This window comes from Nicotiana tomentosiformis, chromosome 10 (genome assembly GCF_000390325.3).
Source record: "Nicotiana tomentosiformis chromosome 10, ASM39032v3, whole genome shotgun sequence".
In the NCBI taxonomy this organism is placed as follows: domain Eukaryota; kingdom Viridiplantae; phylum Streptophyta; class Magnoliopsida; order Solanales; family Solanaceae; genus Nicotiana; species Nicotiana tomentosiformis.
This window is the reverse complement of record NC_090821.1, coordinates 18,922,602-18,939,286: the sequence shown is the minus strand read 5'-3', so window position 1 is coordinate 18,939,286 and position 16,685 is coordinate 18,922,602.

The following is a 16,685-nucleotide window of genomic DNA, read 5'->3' as shown; positions in this document are numbered from 1 at the left end:
ATTTGCGCTAGGGTTTTCTTTAATTGTTCCTCCACGGAGTATTCTTTGGTTGACATCTTCTTCCAGATTTTGCAGCCTCCAGATCTGTTATATTCCTTCTTTGAAGATGTTCCCTTGGTTTACTTCCTCAGGAGCGTAACACCTCCCTGACCTGGTCATTCCATGAGCCACTACAGAATTTGTCATCTTGGCTTTCCCTTTCTGTTGATATGTCCACGGGACTGTCTTGAATCATGATTCTCTTTATCTCTGATAGCAGCGGTGGACTGTTGCTGGTAAGTCTAGACCATTACTGTAGGTTTTAACTGTACGGTGATCATTGGACTCCTTTGAGGTGGGACCCTTGCAGCCTCAGCATTTCCTATTATGACGATGGTACCTTTCAAGTCATACTCTTCGTCCAGGGTGAACATATTATCTCCTTAATTTCGATGGTCTGGCAGCGGGTTATTGTTCTCATTGGGCAGAGCTGGGGTGCACTGAATGGCTCCACTTTTGATCAGTGACTCAATTTCATTTTTCAGTTTGAAGAAATCCACGGTATCGTGCCTGGTACCTTTGAGTGATAGACGCACCATTTGGTTACATCAAAGTATTTCGAAGGATACTCAGGAATCCTTCCTTCTATCGGATGTATCAAGCCTTCTCTCCTCAGTCTTTCAAATAGTTAAGCCAAAGGTTCAACAATTGGGGTGTAGTTTCTGGGACCTCTTTCTTCAAAATTTGGGCGAAGTCGGGGTGCATAGGTGGGTTGATTTTGATGAGTGGTAGTTTAAACTAGAGCGTATGGTCGTGGTGGATTTGGATTTATATGGGCGCAAGGTGGGTTATATTGACATTGGGGAATTTAGTATGGTTGTGTGTTGTATACTAGACCATAAGCAGGTGGGTGTGGGGAATGGGTGTTTGGAGAGTAAGGGTTATTTCTATGGTGTGGATTGGATTGGTAATAGGGAATGATTGTTGATACCTCTTCCTTTTTCTTCTTTCTACTACCTACTGAATCAGATTGGATTGCTTTGCTAGTTGCTTGCAATGCGGCCATAGATTGTACCTTGCCGGACTTTATACCTTCCTCCAAAAAGTCTCTCATTTTAACAAGCTCAGGGAACTTCTGCCCCATCATGCCCATCATTTTCTCAAAATAGATTCCTTCCTGAGCCTTGATGAAGTAGTTGTTCAACTTATTATCATCTAACAGGGGGTTGTGCTCTGGCGGCCTCCGACCTCCACCGACGTGCATACTCTTGGAATGATTATGACTGCTTCTTTGTCAAGTTTACCAGAGCGAACCTATCAGGGGTAATTTCTGTGTCGAACCAGAAGTGGTTCATGAAATATTGTCCCATATCCTCCCACTCCCTCCAGTTTCGGTGATCCTGGCTAGTGTACCATGTTAGTGCCTTCCCTGTCAAACTCCTTATGAACAGCTTCATCCTTAACATCTCATTTCTTCCTACTCCAACTAGCTTATTGCAGTAAGCTCTCAAGTGTGCTTCGGGATCACCTTTCCCATCCAAGATATAAAATTTTGTAGGCTTGTACTCTATCGGCATGTCCACATCAGGGTGGATACACAGATCCTCATAATGCAGACTTTCGCTCCCTCGAGCGACCTGAAGGTTCATTATTTGTTTTCTCAATGATCGTAATTGTTCTGAAACTAATTCTTCCTCCTTATACTTAGCTTCCCTTTCCATTTTGGCATATTGATCAACTTCATAAGCCAGCCTGACCATGACGCGCGCTGTGAAGGTGGATTCTGAATCAGCATATATGAAAGGAACATATCGCTCATGTGCAGTGGTATGTGGCATGGTGACGCCATCATGAGGAAGGGTATGAACCGCATTGGTAATAACGGGTAGATTTGTAGGCGTTTGAATGTAATTTGGTACATAAGGGTGTGTATAGGAGGGTTTGGTGAGTTCGCAGGGGTTACTGGGGTATAGTCTGGGTGGTAGGGACTGAATTCAGGGTATTGTTCGCTTGGCAAGTAATTGAAGGAAAGTGATCGGGGATTGAATCTAGAGAAGGAAAATGATGTGGTTGTGGGAGCGTCGTCACGGCCAGATGTGCCAATTCCCAAATGTGTTGTGCTTCATCCCTAAATGATTTTATTTGTTGGGCCATCCTAGCCGCATGTTTGTCATTCCGCATATCATCATTCTCTCTCGATCGCCCCAGGCTATCAGCAATTACCAGAGCATGTTCGGTCGGGTTATCTATCGCAGACATCTTCCCTTTCGATGTCACATTGTACGGTGGTTCCGCCAGTTTTGGGTCAACACAAACCAACTTCTTTCTTTGGGGAATAATATTAAAGTAATACAAGAAAAGAAAAGAAAAATAAAAAGAATAGAAGTCAGTTTAAATATTTGCATAAATATAGGCACACGGAGCAGTTAATTCACGTATTCAAGAAAGCGTGTTTCCTAAAATTTGGGGGACATCTCTTTGCCCGAGGTAGGACTAAGTCGAGAATTTTGACAAACAATTAGATTTGACACATTCGGATCCGAAGCAAATTTAGGTTTTCATAGATAATCTTTGGATTGTAAATAGGCGGGAGCAAATGTTACATCTTCCAACATTCATAAGATTACATGGGCTCAAAAAAACTTGCCCTTAGGCAAATGGAAAGGTTCGAGATAAAATATACAAAGTGGGAAAAGGGGTGAAATCAACCAACTTATAATAACCATCCCCGAAAACATTCCCCGCCTCTTCTTCTTCCGGGTCTTCTTCAAATTCTTCTTCATCATCATTGAACTAGGGATCTTCATCTGGTTCTGTCTCAGACTTAATATGTATACATTCAACTACTCGGTCATCATCCTCAGGAGGTCACAACATGTGATCAATTGACCCCGGGACCACTTGGTGGTGCATGGAGGTAGTCACGAGGTAGTGCGACAAAATCTCATGATAGATTACCAAAGCCTCCACTGCATCCTCCAGCCAGGCTATTCCTTCCCTACTTGGTCGGGCTAGATTATCTTCTTCATTGATCCAGACATAATATTCTGGAGTACACCATGAATTCTGACCCATTGGCATTGTTATTAGATCGTTCCACTCCTCCTGAAGCCTCTTTATCCTTGGTATCGGGAACTTCCCATTGTATTCATCTTCATACAACGCCATCCTTGTCCAGAGAACTATAACCTGAATCAGCCCAAACTATCTGAGAACATATACGGGTGAGTATGACTGGATGCCCTCGAGTCCTATCAGCTCAATGAAACCACTCAGCCATGATAGCTTCTATTTGATCAACTCTCCACTTAAATTGTTCAGCATCTCTCTCCATTCTTCTTGTCCGCGTGGGGAGACCCAATGCCTCATTTTCTCACTGTGACTCCGAATCATGTTGCTAACTCCCATAAAGTAGTCAACTGTGGCCTCTCGCTGAAAGAAGTGCTATGTGGCCCATATCTGAAGCAAAAGGTTGCAACCCTTGAAGAAATCGTACCCCCGGGAACATGCCGACATTACTCTGAGAATTTCTACTGACACCATAGGTACCAGGGTGGCTTGGAGGTTGCCCCTGAATGTTGCCAAAACCACATGCAGCAAGTTGATATTGACCCGTCCTATTCTTTAAAGAAAGACCAATATTCCTAACCGCACCAAAGAGAAGGATATGGGTCAGAGACTTTCCCAAGTTGCCTGATCACACTAAAATTCTCCCAAGTACCATTCATAGCTCTCAAGATGTCCAAACCTGTCGAACAATTGGTCCAAACTTATCCATCCATCTTTAATGTTTCTCAAACCCCGACTGATTATCAAACCCAAAGCATCAAGAAACTTGTAATAGGGCATGGTCACTGGAAGCATCGGCTTTCTTCCAGTAAATGGTAGCTCTGTAAAGCTGGTAACTTCTTCTAACATCGGCACCAACTCATAATCAGCAAACTTGAAAACTATTTTGGCCGGATCCCAGAACTCTATCAGCAGGCGGGTAAGCACCTTGTCGGCCCGGATGTTTAGTAAGGCAGTCAATGCTCCTAGGTGTTCCCTAATTTCGTCTCCATGCTCTCGAATGATGTTCTTCCACCATTCCTTTAGCTTGTGTGGTGCTCCCATCACCATATTGATCTCGGGGATGTTTTGGTTGATTTCTATTTCTGAAAAGGGTAGAAAAAAATGTTTGATAAGTGTTTGCTTTGGATCTTAAGTGTCTCTTCATGATTAGTTTGTCTTTCCACAAAAGTCATGTTGTTGGATGCATTACCCGTCTACATTAGGGTGACTTTCCTAATTGAATGTCGATGCCAAGGATCAACCCACCTAAGTTTTATGCAATATGTTCTATTTTTGCTAGAGTAGAGTGTTTCTTAATTTTGTGTTGGACGGAATACTACGAGAAGTTATATCAATTGACCTGACAAAGCCATTCTCTGAAACTAAAGAATTTTGAAAGAAGGTTTGGAGGACTGTAAAAGACAACCCTCGCATGCCATCGTGTGTGATAGTGTACGGCCAAGACTCGATAAGAAAGAGTGTGATGACATTATATAAAGGGGTAACATATAGTGGGATGTTAGCAATAATCATTTAAACTAAGCAGATAAGTATAAAATCAACAGGTAAGGCAGGTAAGCATACAATTGCAATTAAACACAGTTAAAGCAGCGTACAAATAATCCTAAGTTCCAAGTCTAGTCTAAGTCTGCTAAGGTCAGAACCTAAGTGTGAAATACCCAGCAGAGTCGCCATATTGTCGCACCCTATTTTGCACGAGTCAAAACAAGATTCAACTAGTGGTTTCCTTGTTGATGATAAAAGAGATTCGCCACCTAATATTTAAAGGTATACTAGGGTACCTATATAGTTACTAAAATCATTTCTCTATTAGCTTGCTAACCGGTGAGATTTTGGTCAAGGGTTCTTGTTCTTCTAATGGGAGGTGTTAGGCACCCCTTAAAATCTATCGAGGTAGCTCCATAGGACTTAGACCAGGTTTAAGGAATTTCATGTCTATATTCTGCTTAATTAATGTCTAAAAGTATAGCTTATTGAATATCCAGTTTAAAGCCTATTACTTAAAAAATAATATTTTGAAAGGAGGGTATAGATTTATAAAAGCTTTTAAGAAATCTTTTACATCTACATGATTGAAAGTGTTTTTAGAAATATATATAATGTTTGTATTTGCAAAACTTTGTAAGATGTGGCTAAGTTTTAAAACACGTTTTCTTTTTAAAATGATGTGGCTATTTATATAACTCTAGTAAAATAAAGGTTGTTTAAAGAAATAGATCTTAGGTATACCTTGAGGATTGATTCTAAAATCTCGCATTTTTATTTGAAGAAGTATTTTGGAACCTTTGGCTTTATAGTAGCGTTTGTTTATTTCATTTTAGAAAAGCTCAATTTTAAAAGATCAATTTTCGATTCCGGTTCTTTTGATTTTTGAAAATAGAGGAATGTCGTCCTTCTCAAAGGCTGTTTTAGTTTCAAATGACTTCATGAAAATCGTTAGTAAAGGTTGAGAGATGAATAATGTAAGCAATTATCGAACTAGAATTATCTACTTCTAAGTCTTAATGCTCCTTTTATCCTATGTTTTTAGTGCTTTCCTAGATTGTTAACATAATTCAAAGATATAAAGCAAAGCATTCAATTAAATATTGTAAGTGTTATATACATGTGAAAAATAATAGTAAACTCAATAAAGAAATAGAGGAAAGGAATGGACTCTAGGTTTGGGCCTGAAGGAAAGTAGGCCCAGCAGGTAGCGAGGACGGACTAACAGCAGCTTCAGACTCCCGAAAGGTTTGGTCCTGAAGGAAATTATGTATTATATAATTATACATAAGTAACACTAGTATGAGCCCAAGATAAATTATAATAATCAATAGTAATCAAGAGTGTAGAATTAATATAAAGTCACGTATAGTAAAGCAATTTACAATGAAAACCTTTGTTTCCATTGAACACTAAACCTAAAAATATTAATAAATGTCAATAGAATAGAGGATATGGGTGGAATTCGATTCATGGCCAAGGTACTCTTTAGATCCTTGACACTTCAAAGTTCACAAGGGTCTCAAGGACCCCGAGAGTGCTTGTGTCAGGGAGAGTAACTCAATCAAGAACTAAGTTCTACTCCCACTTACTCTTTTCTACAGCTTTAGGTTCTAATGAGGCGTTCATTGTAAACTTCAATACCACAATGATGATTTATACACAACGAGGGATATATGACATACCAGAATATCAAAGCATCATCAGACATCTCATGATTTACACACAGGCATGTAGCACTATCATATATTCTTATCAAGCTTAAGAGCAGAGTATTCGATATAACTCATGCATTCGTGTACAAATCAGTCCAGACGAAGTAACACGAATATCTCCGGTAGTCAATCTATTTCCATCAGTCGGCAGGTGGGAGCGAAAGTGAGAAAATAGCAGCACATGAATATAAGGGCTCAGAATAAGTAAATTATATAGTTCAAAGGAACATGGGAGGTATCAAGCATATCAAACTTAATAGCCCTATTAGCGGGTTCATACTTATGAAGGTCATTAACTATGATCATATACTTAATCATACATCCTTAATGGGGGTCTACATATAGACCAACATTCCATTCTTTACTAAGCGGGAAAGTTATCAATCTTAAGAAAAAAGAGGCAAGCAAACACATAGGCAAGTGATCTCCAAAGAGATTTTCATTTACATCTAAGTTGGTTAAGAGGTCAACTATACAAACCCACATTCTAACAGGATAGATCACAATAGGGTTTTCTAAGTCTATGGGTAAGCTTCTGTCAACTTTATAGATTTTAATGACATTGAAGCACAATCATAAATATAATATGCAAGCAACAGATTCCTTTTGGACAAGGATGAGTACATAAAGCCTATTGAGTGACATTAAAATGTGTACATGTTGTATTCTAACTAGTATTACAACTTTCATTATGACTGAGTACTAAGCATGGATTCAGACTAACATGGGCATCATGATTGGTCCTTAATACTGAAAATTTACACTAGGCTTACTAGGAATTGAGATACTTATAAATATATAGTGTAGCATTCGAACAAGGCATATAAACATCAGAAGTATTACTTAAACTCCTTAGTGACCATAGTTGACTTATATCCCTATGCTATGTCGTTAATCCTTTTATAATAATAGGATGCAACTTTCTTCTTTATAAGATGACACAGTTCTAATAGATGTGAGAGCACAAGCAAGCACGAGATCTGTTTGAACAAGAATGGGTGCAGAATATCTAAGAGAGGTTTTCCAAACACATTAGATGAGATGCCCTTACAAGATCACAAGACTATAAGACTTGGCAGAGTAGCAAATAACATTGTATCAGATCAACAGGTTAACTGCAGGAGTTCAAAGCAATGAATATTCACATTAAGCAGGCATGGTTCTAATAACAGTTTAACTAATCCAGTTAAACAGGTTGAGTATACTAACCCAAGCATAGTAAAGTTCTAGTTTTAGCAGCATGCCATAACCAAAAGATAATGCACAAATCAGTAGATACTAAGCTCTTAAGAACAATTAAGGGCGTGGCTTAAGCTGGGCTGACAGAACACATAAGGCCAATTGTAGAAAGTCATTAGAACTTAGTTCAATCATTTCAAAACACTTTTCATACGGTGAATTCTAGAGGTTATCACACAGTCATAAAGGTCAGTAAGATACCTTATTAATGGTATTTCAGGAAGTCTCAAAATCACAGGAAAAACATATTTGAAGAAAACATGCAATTAAATTGATACACTTTAATTACAATGACAACCTTGTAATTGTCCTTAAGCGTCCATGATTACCATAGTCTTAGTTTTGCCAAAAAAGTAACTTAAATACATGATATAGACCAACAGGTAGCATCAAGGCAAGAGTAGTAGAACAGACATAAAAGCTTTAGCTAAAATACCATGAAATCTAAGGTCAGTTGAAGTGCAGAAGATCATTGAAGTTATTAGTCAACTACATAAGTCCAACAACACATAGATTTGCTCAACATAGAGAAGCATTCATTAAGTTCACAAAGATTACCGATTGATCTAATTTCAGATTATTTTAGAGGTCAGTGAGTTCACATATACAATGTCAAAGCATAGTGATCAAACTTAATATATTTTGAACAAAATAATCAACAAGAGGAACATGAATTTAATCTTGAAACAATTTAAGAGAGGAAAGGTCGATGGGCACTGACCTTTCTTTGAGCAGCAAACCAAATAAAGGCTTCGTCTAGCCGTTTAGGAACCAAAATTCAAACTTCGATCAATGAGTAAACCCAGAACCAGAAAAGAGAGAAATCAGAAATCGATTAGAAACTTAAGCTTCAAAAAAAATACTAAAATGCTAATGTATTATATACGGGTATTTTTAGATTGTTAGATGTTGTTAGATTGTTAGGTGTTGTTTGGTGAGATCCATTAAAGCTCATATTTATAGTGCGTCAAGGTCTAGATGTCATGCCCCATTTCCTCAAGAAAGCGGGTCTCGACGTATGACAACTCTTTTAAGGAGGTATTAAAAGAGGAGAGTCACCACCTAATGATTTTTAAGGTGCGTTGGGGCACCTATTTTTAAATAACTCTGTTTTAACTAGTCAACACCACCAAAGATCGGGTACGGGCTCAAGTTACCTCAAAGAGAAGGTGTTAGGCACTTCTCAAGGTCCACAACTATGAGTCCCGGCCGAACTTAAATTATATGGATTAAGTAAGAAAAGCGAGTACAAAATCTAAAAATTTTATTACAAAGAGATCTTGAATAGGGAGGTACAACTATTGTTTCATTCTAATAGAAAAGAAAGGAAATGGGGGGGGGGGAGTCCTAAGTTTTTTAGCCTAAAGGATCACCCCACGCAACAACAATAATATTTCGTAACTCCCTAGATATAGGGTGTTACTCATATTATCCAACTTGCATAGACTATCATCTCATGCTACCCGATTACTATGTTAAAGTGGTTACCTAAAAGCGTTCTAATTCAATTCTAAGTCGTACACTATACATGCACTACCCGTCCCATACCTATGGTCCAGGAGGTATTAGACTTCTATTTGGATGGTTCTAGACCTCAATTAAGCTTCTCATAAATGTCAAAACTAGGCGACATACAAAAACACATTGGACTTCACATATAGGCAGTTAAGGTTCAAGTTTGCCTCCACACTTAAGCAACAAATGCACGAACGAGAAACTTCATGTTAAGCAATTTAGAATTAAGAAACTTAAATCGCTATAGATATGATTTCTACATGACAAGGCATCAGGGCTTGCAAACAGTTTCAAAGGCCAAGCGTTGCTCATAGACAGGATTATATGATTTGCATGCTGATTAATGAAATTGCAGATTTCCGGTCATTAAGCCTGTTGTGTTAAGGTGACTCGTGCAATAAGGAATAATGAAAGGACCATTGGGAAGATCCCATAAGTGCATAATAAACCATATTGAGAGGTGAAACATTGACTCATATTAAGACAAAATAGTGTTGTCCTATAGACAGGATCTCTAATGTTTAGCACTTGGAGCTGATTTTATCATTACACTCAACCCTATAGACAGGTTCTCTAGGTGAACAATGCGATGCAGTAACGAATGAGATGATTAAAATCCTATAGGCATGGTTTCTAATGAATATGCTGAAATAAATTGAAAGAAAGTTCATTGACTTTTGTTCCTATAGGCAGGTTTTCAACTAAACACGTAACAGTAAGTATAATTGCAGCATTTGAATTCATGTTTGCCAATAGACAATGTGTGTGTGCGCGTTCATCCTAATAACATGGTTTATCCTAATTAAACGGCACATATAGCAAGTGAATCAATGAGTCTTATAGGCATGTTGTCTACCCCTTTTACACAAACATTGAGAATCTACCCCTTCCCCATTTTACTAACACCCCAATCTTTTATACAAAGTTTTTACAGGCCCATTAATGAGTAAGATACAAATGTTATACAAATAATGATAATAGGCCCGCAACAGGCTCACATGAAATACCCAGCACTGTCTGGGCATTCAGCAATTCTCACACAGCATACCCAGACTTCTAACAAGGAGCCGTATTCATCAACACAACCCCAAAATCCATAGAGGAGCCCAAAGTCCATTCATATAACCATATTGCCAAGTATTGTATCATTTAAACCAACCGACTTAGATGTACAACAGATAATAGGAAGAAAGGGGTTGAATGGGGGTAGTTTTCGTTTCAGGGAATGACTAAGGACCCAAATCCTAGTGCGTCAGAGTTCACAAGTGCCTCAAATAGACCCCGAGCAGTGTTCACACTAGGGAGGTCAGCCGGCTAAGAATGAGAAATTTAAAAGAGCATAGGTAACAAGTGAATGAGAGTGGACCAAGGTTGAGAGATAGGAATTGAGGGATACAATTATAACTTAAAACAGACATGGCCAAGTTGAGCATATAGAGCAGATAATCATAGTTCAACTACATCAGATGAAGAAATGTAAACATTTTAAACATAGTATCTCTTGACTGCGTCTGAGTTGATAGGTTTTGGCCAAATTTCTCCATCCATTTCTGCAAGTATGAGTGCTTCTCCTGTTAGTACTCTATGAACCATGTAGGGCCCTTGCCAATTGGGTAATAATTTCCCTTTGGCTTCATCTTGATGCGGGAAGATCCGATTTAGCACCAACTGCCCTGATGTGAATTGTCTAGGCCTGACCCTTTTGTTGAAAGCTCTAGATACTCTGTTCTGGTAGAGTTGACCATGACATGCCGCATTTATTCTTTTACCATCAATGAGAGCCAGTTGTTCATAGCGACTTCGTATCCATTCTGCATCACTAAGTTCAGCCTCTTGTATGATTCTCAAAGAAGGAATTTCTACTTCGGCGGGAATAATGGCTTCAGTACCATAGACCAGCAAATAAGGAGTTGCACGAGTTGATTTGCGAACCGTGGTACGATATCCAAGTAAGGAAAATAGTAGCTTCTCATGCCATTGTTCGTGATTATCTATCATCTTTCTTAATATCTTCTTGATGTTCTTATTGGCGGCTTCCACAGCTTCATTCATTTGCGGCCTATATGATGTGGAATTCTTATGCTTGATATTGAAGGTTTCACATATGGATCTCATCAAATCACTGTTAAGGTTGGCGGCGTTGTCGGTGATGATTGATTCCGGCACCCCGAACCGACAAACAATACGATCTCTAACGAAATCGGTGATGACCTTCTTAGTTACAGCCTTGTAAGATGCAGCTTCAACCCATTTTGTGAAATAGTCTATGGCCACTAGAATGAACCTGTGCCCATTTGAAGTGGCGGGTTCGATTGGACCGATGACATCTATCCCCCCAAGCGGAGAAAGGCCAAGGTGCACTTGTTGCATTGAGTTCATTGGGTGGCACGCATATCATATCAGCATGTACTTGGCATTGATGACACTTTTGGACATACCTGATGCATTTTGTTTCCATAGTCATCCAAAAATATCCTGCTCTTAATATCTTCTTAGCTAAGACAAAGTCATTCATGTGCGGTCCGCAAGTTCCGGCATGTATCTCTTCAAGCAATTTGGATGCTTCTTTGGCGTCAACACACCGTAATAATCCCAGATCTGGAGTCCTTCTGTACAGAATTCCTCTGCTTTGGAAGAAGTGGTTGGATAATCTTTGGAATGTGCATTTCTGAGTATGATTTGCGTGCTCCGGGTACTCTCCTTTTGCCAAATATTCTTTGATGTCGTGGAACCATGGGTTTCCATCCATTTCCTCTTCACATGAGCATAATAAGCTAGCTGATTATGAATCCTTACTAGGATAGGATCGATGTAATTCTTGTTTGGGTGTTGTATCATGGAAGATAATGTGGTCAATGCATCTGCGAACTCATTCTGGACTCTCGAAACATATTTGAACTCTATTTTTGTGAATATCTTCATCAACTCTTGTACATAGTACAGATATGGTAATATCTTAGTGTTCTTTGTGGCACACTTTCTTGAAACCTGATGTACCAAGAGATCGGAATCTCCAATCACCAGCAACTTCTGAACGTTCATGTCAATGGCCCACTTGAGTCCCAAGATGCAAGCCTCATATTCTGCCATATTGTTGGTACATGGAAACCTGAGTTTTGCATATATTGGATAGTGTTAGCCGGTTTCTGATACTAAGACAGCTCCAATAGCTACTCCTTTGAAGTTCGCAGCTCCGTCGAAGAACATCCTCCAACCATCGTATGCTTCAGTGATGTCTTCTCCCACAAATGATACTTCCTTGTCAGGAAAATATGTTTTCAATGGTTCGTATTTTCCGTCTATAGGATTTTCTACCAAATGATCTGCCAATGCTTTCCCTTTGACTGCCTTCTGAGTTACATAGATGATGTCGAACACACTCATCAACATTTTCCATTTGCCAACTTTCCGGTAGGCATGGGTTTCTGGAAGATGTATTTCAACAGGTCCATTCTTGATATGAGATATGTGGTATTAGCACAGAAGTAGTGCCTCAACCTTTGAGCTATCCATGTCAAAGTGCAGCAGGTGTGCTCCAGCAAAGAGTATTGTGCTTCATAGGGTATGAGCTTCTTACTCAGATAGTATATGGCATGCTCCTTTATTCCCGTCTCGTCATGTTGTCCCAAGATACAGCCAAAAGCACCATCTAGTACAGATAAATAGAGTAGTAGAGGTCTCCCAGGTTTTGGTGGGACCAGAACAGGTGGTTTGGATAAATATTCCTTGATCTTGTCAAAGGCTTTCTGGCACTCTTCAGTCCAACTTGGTGTAGTGTCTTTCTTCAACATTTTGAAAATCGGTTCACTGATCACAGTTGATTGTGCTATGAAATGGCTGATATAGTTGAGACACACTAATAAACACATTACATCTTTCTTGTTCTTTGGAGGTGGCAAGTCATGGATAGCTTTGACCTTTGACGGGTCCAATTCAATCCCTCGCTGGCTGACGATGAATCCTAGCAATTTTCCGGCAGGGACTCCGAAGGCACACTTTGCAGGATTCATTTTCAGATTGTACCTTCGAAGCCGATTAAAAATTTTCCTCAAATCCTCTATATGATATGTACCCTTTTTATATTTGATGACGACGTCGTCTACGTACACCTCTATCTCATTGTGTATCATGTCATGGAAAATGGTTGTCATGGCCCTCATATAAGTGGCTTCAGCATTCTTTAGGCCAAACGGCATCATTTTGTAACAATATACTCCCCATGGTGTAATAAAGGTTGTCTTTTCGGCATCCTCTTCATCCATCTAGATCTGATGATATTCCGCAAAGCAATCCACAAAAGACTAGAGTTCATGCTTGGCACAGTTGTCGATTAGCATGTGTATATTGGGCAACGGGAAATCATCTTTGGGACATGCTCTGCTTAGATCCTGATAATCGACACATACTCTGACCTTCCCATCCTTCTTCGGAACCGGCACCATGTTGGCTAACCAAGTCGGATATTCAACCACTCCGAGAACTTTGGCTTTGATTTGCTTAGTGACTTCCTCTTTCATCTTCAAACTCATATCTGGCTTGAATTTTCTGAGCTTCTGTTTCACTGGTGGACACATGGGATCGGTGGGTAACTTGTGAGCCATTATGGATGTGCTCAGACCAGTCATATCATTGTAAGACCATGCAAAGATGTCTTCATACTCCTTCAGGAATTGAATGTACTCTTCCTTCTTTGACGGTGATAGGTGAATGCTTATGCGGGTTTCTTTGACTATTTCGGAATCCCCTAAGTTAACCGTCTTGGTCTCGTCCAAATTAGACTTAGGCTTGTTTTCAAAATTTTCCACTTCTCTAACAATTTCCTCGGGTATTATATCCTCTTCTGAATCACTATCCTTACGTTGCATTGCCTCATTACATGTCACAGTCGCAGGTTCATCGGGATAGGTAATAATAATGCTGTAGAGAAAAAAATGTAAAGAATAATAATAAATACTAAAAATAACAATGCATTAAATAAATCTTGAAAACTTCAAATAAGTACGGCTCGATGACTCGAGCAATTATTTCAAAACAAAATATTCTTAAAACAAAATACTGAAAATGTCTTAGATGCTCATAAAATTGCTTTCAAAAATAAATGATACTAGATGACAGGCTACCCAAGAAATCGACGGGCCCTTGATGGTGCAGCAGTCCAGTTCTTGAGAATAACTCCCTTCTCCACGATCTGAATAATAAGGCCTTCCTCCTCCTCCTCAACTATCACACTGCAATCCATGTCTTCATCGTCCAGAAAAAAATTCCTTATGTCAGCTAAAACTTCATCTTCTTTGGACCCCCACATTATGCCAGCTTGATGAAATGACTGGTGCAAATGTGGTACTGGTTATTCTAGAGGGTAATAAGGACCACGCCATGGTGGTGACCAATTCTGACACTCTTGCCAAGTGTATTCATACCCAAGCCCAAAGGTTGTGCCATGACGCTTTAGCTGTATTGGTTTTGTGATCCCCTGGAGATTCTTACTGAGACCCTTGCCGAGTTCATACCTTGTCCATGACAGTATGCTTTATATCTTACTGCTCCACCATTTGTCTTTCTCAATTGCGTTGACGCGCTCGATGCGATGGTATGTTTCTCCACCCAACTTCTTTCTATTCTTGACGACCGGAATAGTCTGATTGGTATAAATGGGATTACTTCCGTCTCCATGGATAATCACTTCCTGATGGTTCCACTCAAACTTCACGACCTGATGTAGAGTAGAAGCTACGACCCCAGCAGCATGTATTCAAGTTCATCCCAACAATAGGTTGTGGTAGCATATATGTCCAACACTTGAAACTCCACATCAAACCAGGTTGGGCCCATCTGTAGGCTGAGGTTGGTCTCCCCAATTGTGGCCCTTTGAGACCCATCAAATGCTTTCACATTCATACTTCCTGCTCGTATCTCGTGTAGGCCTTTACCCAATATTTTCAAAGTAGTTAGTGGACATATATTGAGAATCGAACCCCCATCTATCAGGACTCTGGCAATGAATTTTTCCTCAAAATGCACTGTGATATGCAGTGCCCTGTTGTGACTTAGTCCTTCCGGTGGCAGCTCGTCTTCATGAAAATTGATCTTGTGGCTTTCCAACACTTGCCCTACCATGTTGGTCATTTCTCCACTGGTGATGTTATTAGGTATATAGGCTTCATTCAACACCTTCATCAGGGCATTCCTATGTGCCTTGGAGTTTTGCAGTAGTGATAAAATGGATACTTGATCAGGGGTTTTGTTCAGATGATCTACCACATAATATTCTCTTGCTTGCACCTTTCTCCAAAGATCATCCGGTCCAGTCTCATTGACAGGAGGCTTAGATGTAGCTGGTTTGCTCGTTCCTCCCAAATGCTTGGGTGCATAAACCCTACCAGTTCTAGTCATGCCTTGCGCTGCACCTGTTTCTTCCATTTTTGCTTTTCCTTTCCTTCTTGTTTCCGCAACATAATCCTATGGTATAGCATTAGACCTATAATATGGAGTAGGTGCTACCATCACGGTGAAGGGTGTTGTTACTTCAACCTCAAACGGAGTTGGTGCGGCTACCTCAACTTCAATTGGTGCCTGAGTTTGTACCACGATAGGTGTGAGAGTGACTGGAGATGTTTTAGGATTATCCCATTCTTGAATGAGTCCAATTAACCCTTCTGAGTCCCATTCTTCGTCGGTCTCTATCACGTTTACCCCTTCACCTCTGTGATCCGGGAGAGGATTGTTACGGACATTGGGTGCAACCTTCTTTGCTTGATGCCCTAGCTCTTAATATCGAAAATCTACTAAAAGGGGAGTAATTAGCAAGATAATTTTTGGGTGTGGGAGTTGTTTTCTTGCATGCATGTGTTATCAAATAATGTAGGAAGGATGTGAGCTAAAAATGGTAGAGAATGGGTTGATGAATGATGGAATCTTTCGTAAAAGGTCCTTAAAAACCTTAATGCACACCTAGTGCTTGTTAATATGCTCAAATGATCTAGAGTCATGACCATCTTCCTAATTTTGGTCCAACTTGTTATATTTCTAAAATAGATCGAAGTGCTTAGAATTCCGGAACGTTTTAGAGTTAAAGGAAGCTCAATTGAGGTATGTTGGCTAAACCCCCTTCTTCTTAGAATCGAATCCCACGGTGTTCATATAATTGGAGTAAGTCCTTGATCATTATTGAATTGGCTATTCCTAATGTGGTTGTGTTGAAGGATGTATGTTCTATATTTATTCTAAATGCTTTATCGTGTCATCTTGCCATTTGAGGATGTGTTCAAAATGTAGAATATGTGTTAGAAATGTTAAGACTTCATGTCAAAATCGAAATAAAGATTGTTATTCCAAATTGTATGAAAAGCCTCTATGTGCCTAAGATTTTCCAAATTGCTCATATGTGAATTTAATGTCTTGAATGGGAAGCCCTATTATTGTTGATAATGATAATGATATTTGAATGTGGAAAAGGGAACTGGAACTATGAAATACGGCCAAGTGCCAAGAATGAATTTGTAATTGTGATCACTAGTGCCAATGAATCGAAAGAATATGAAAGAAGTATGATGTGAGATGATTGACCGAAAAAAGTAACGTCTTGGGTGAGACGGCCTAGCCGATCAGGCCGTGATCGGATGCCATGCCGGACACATAGTGTTGACTGCGATGAAAATGATAATTGAATTTGTGGTTATG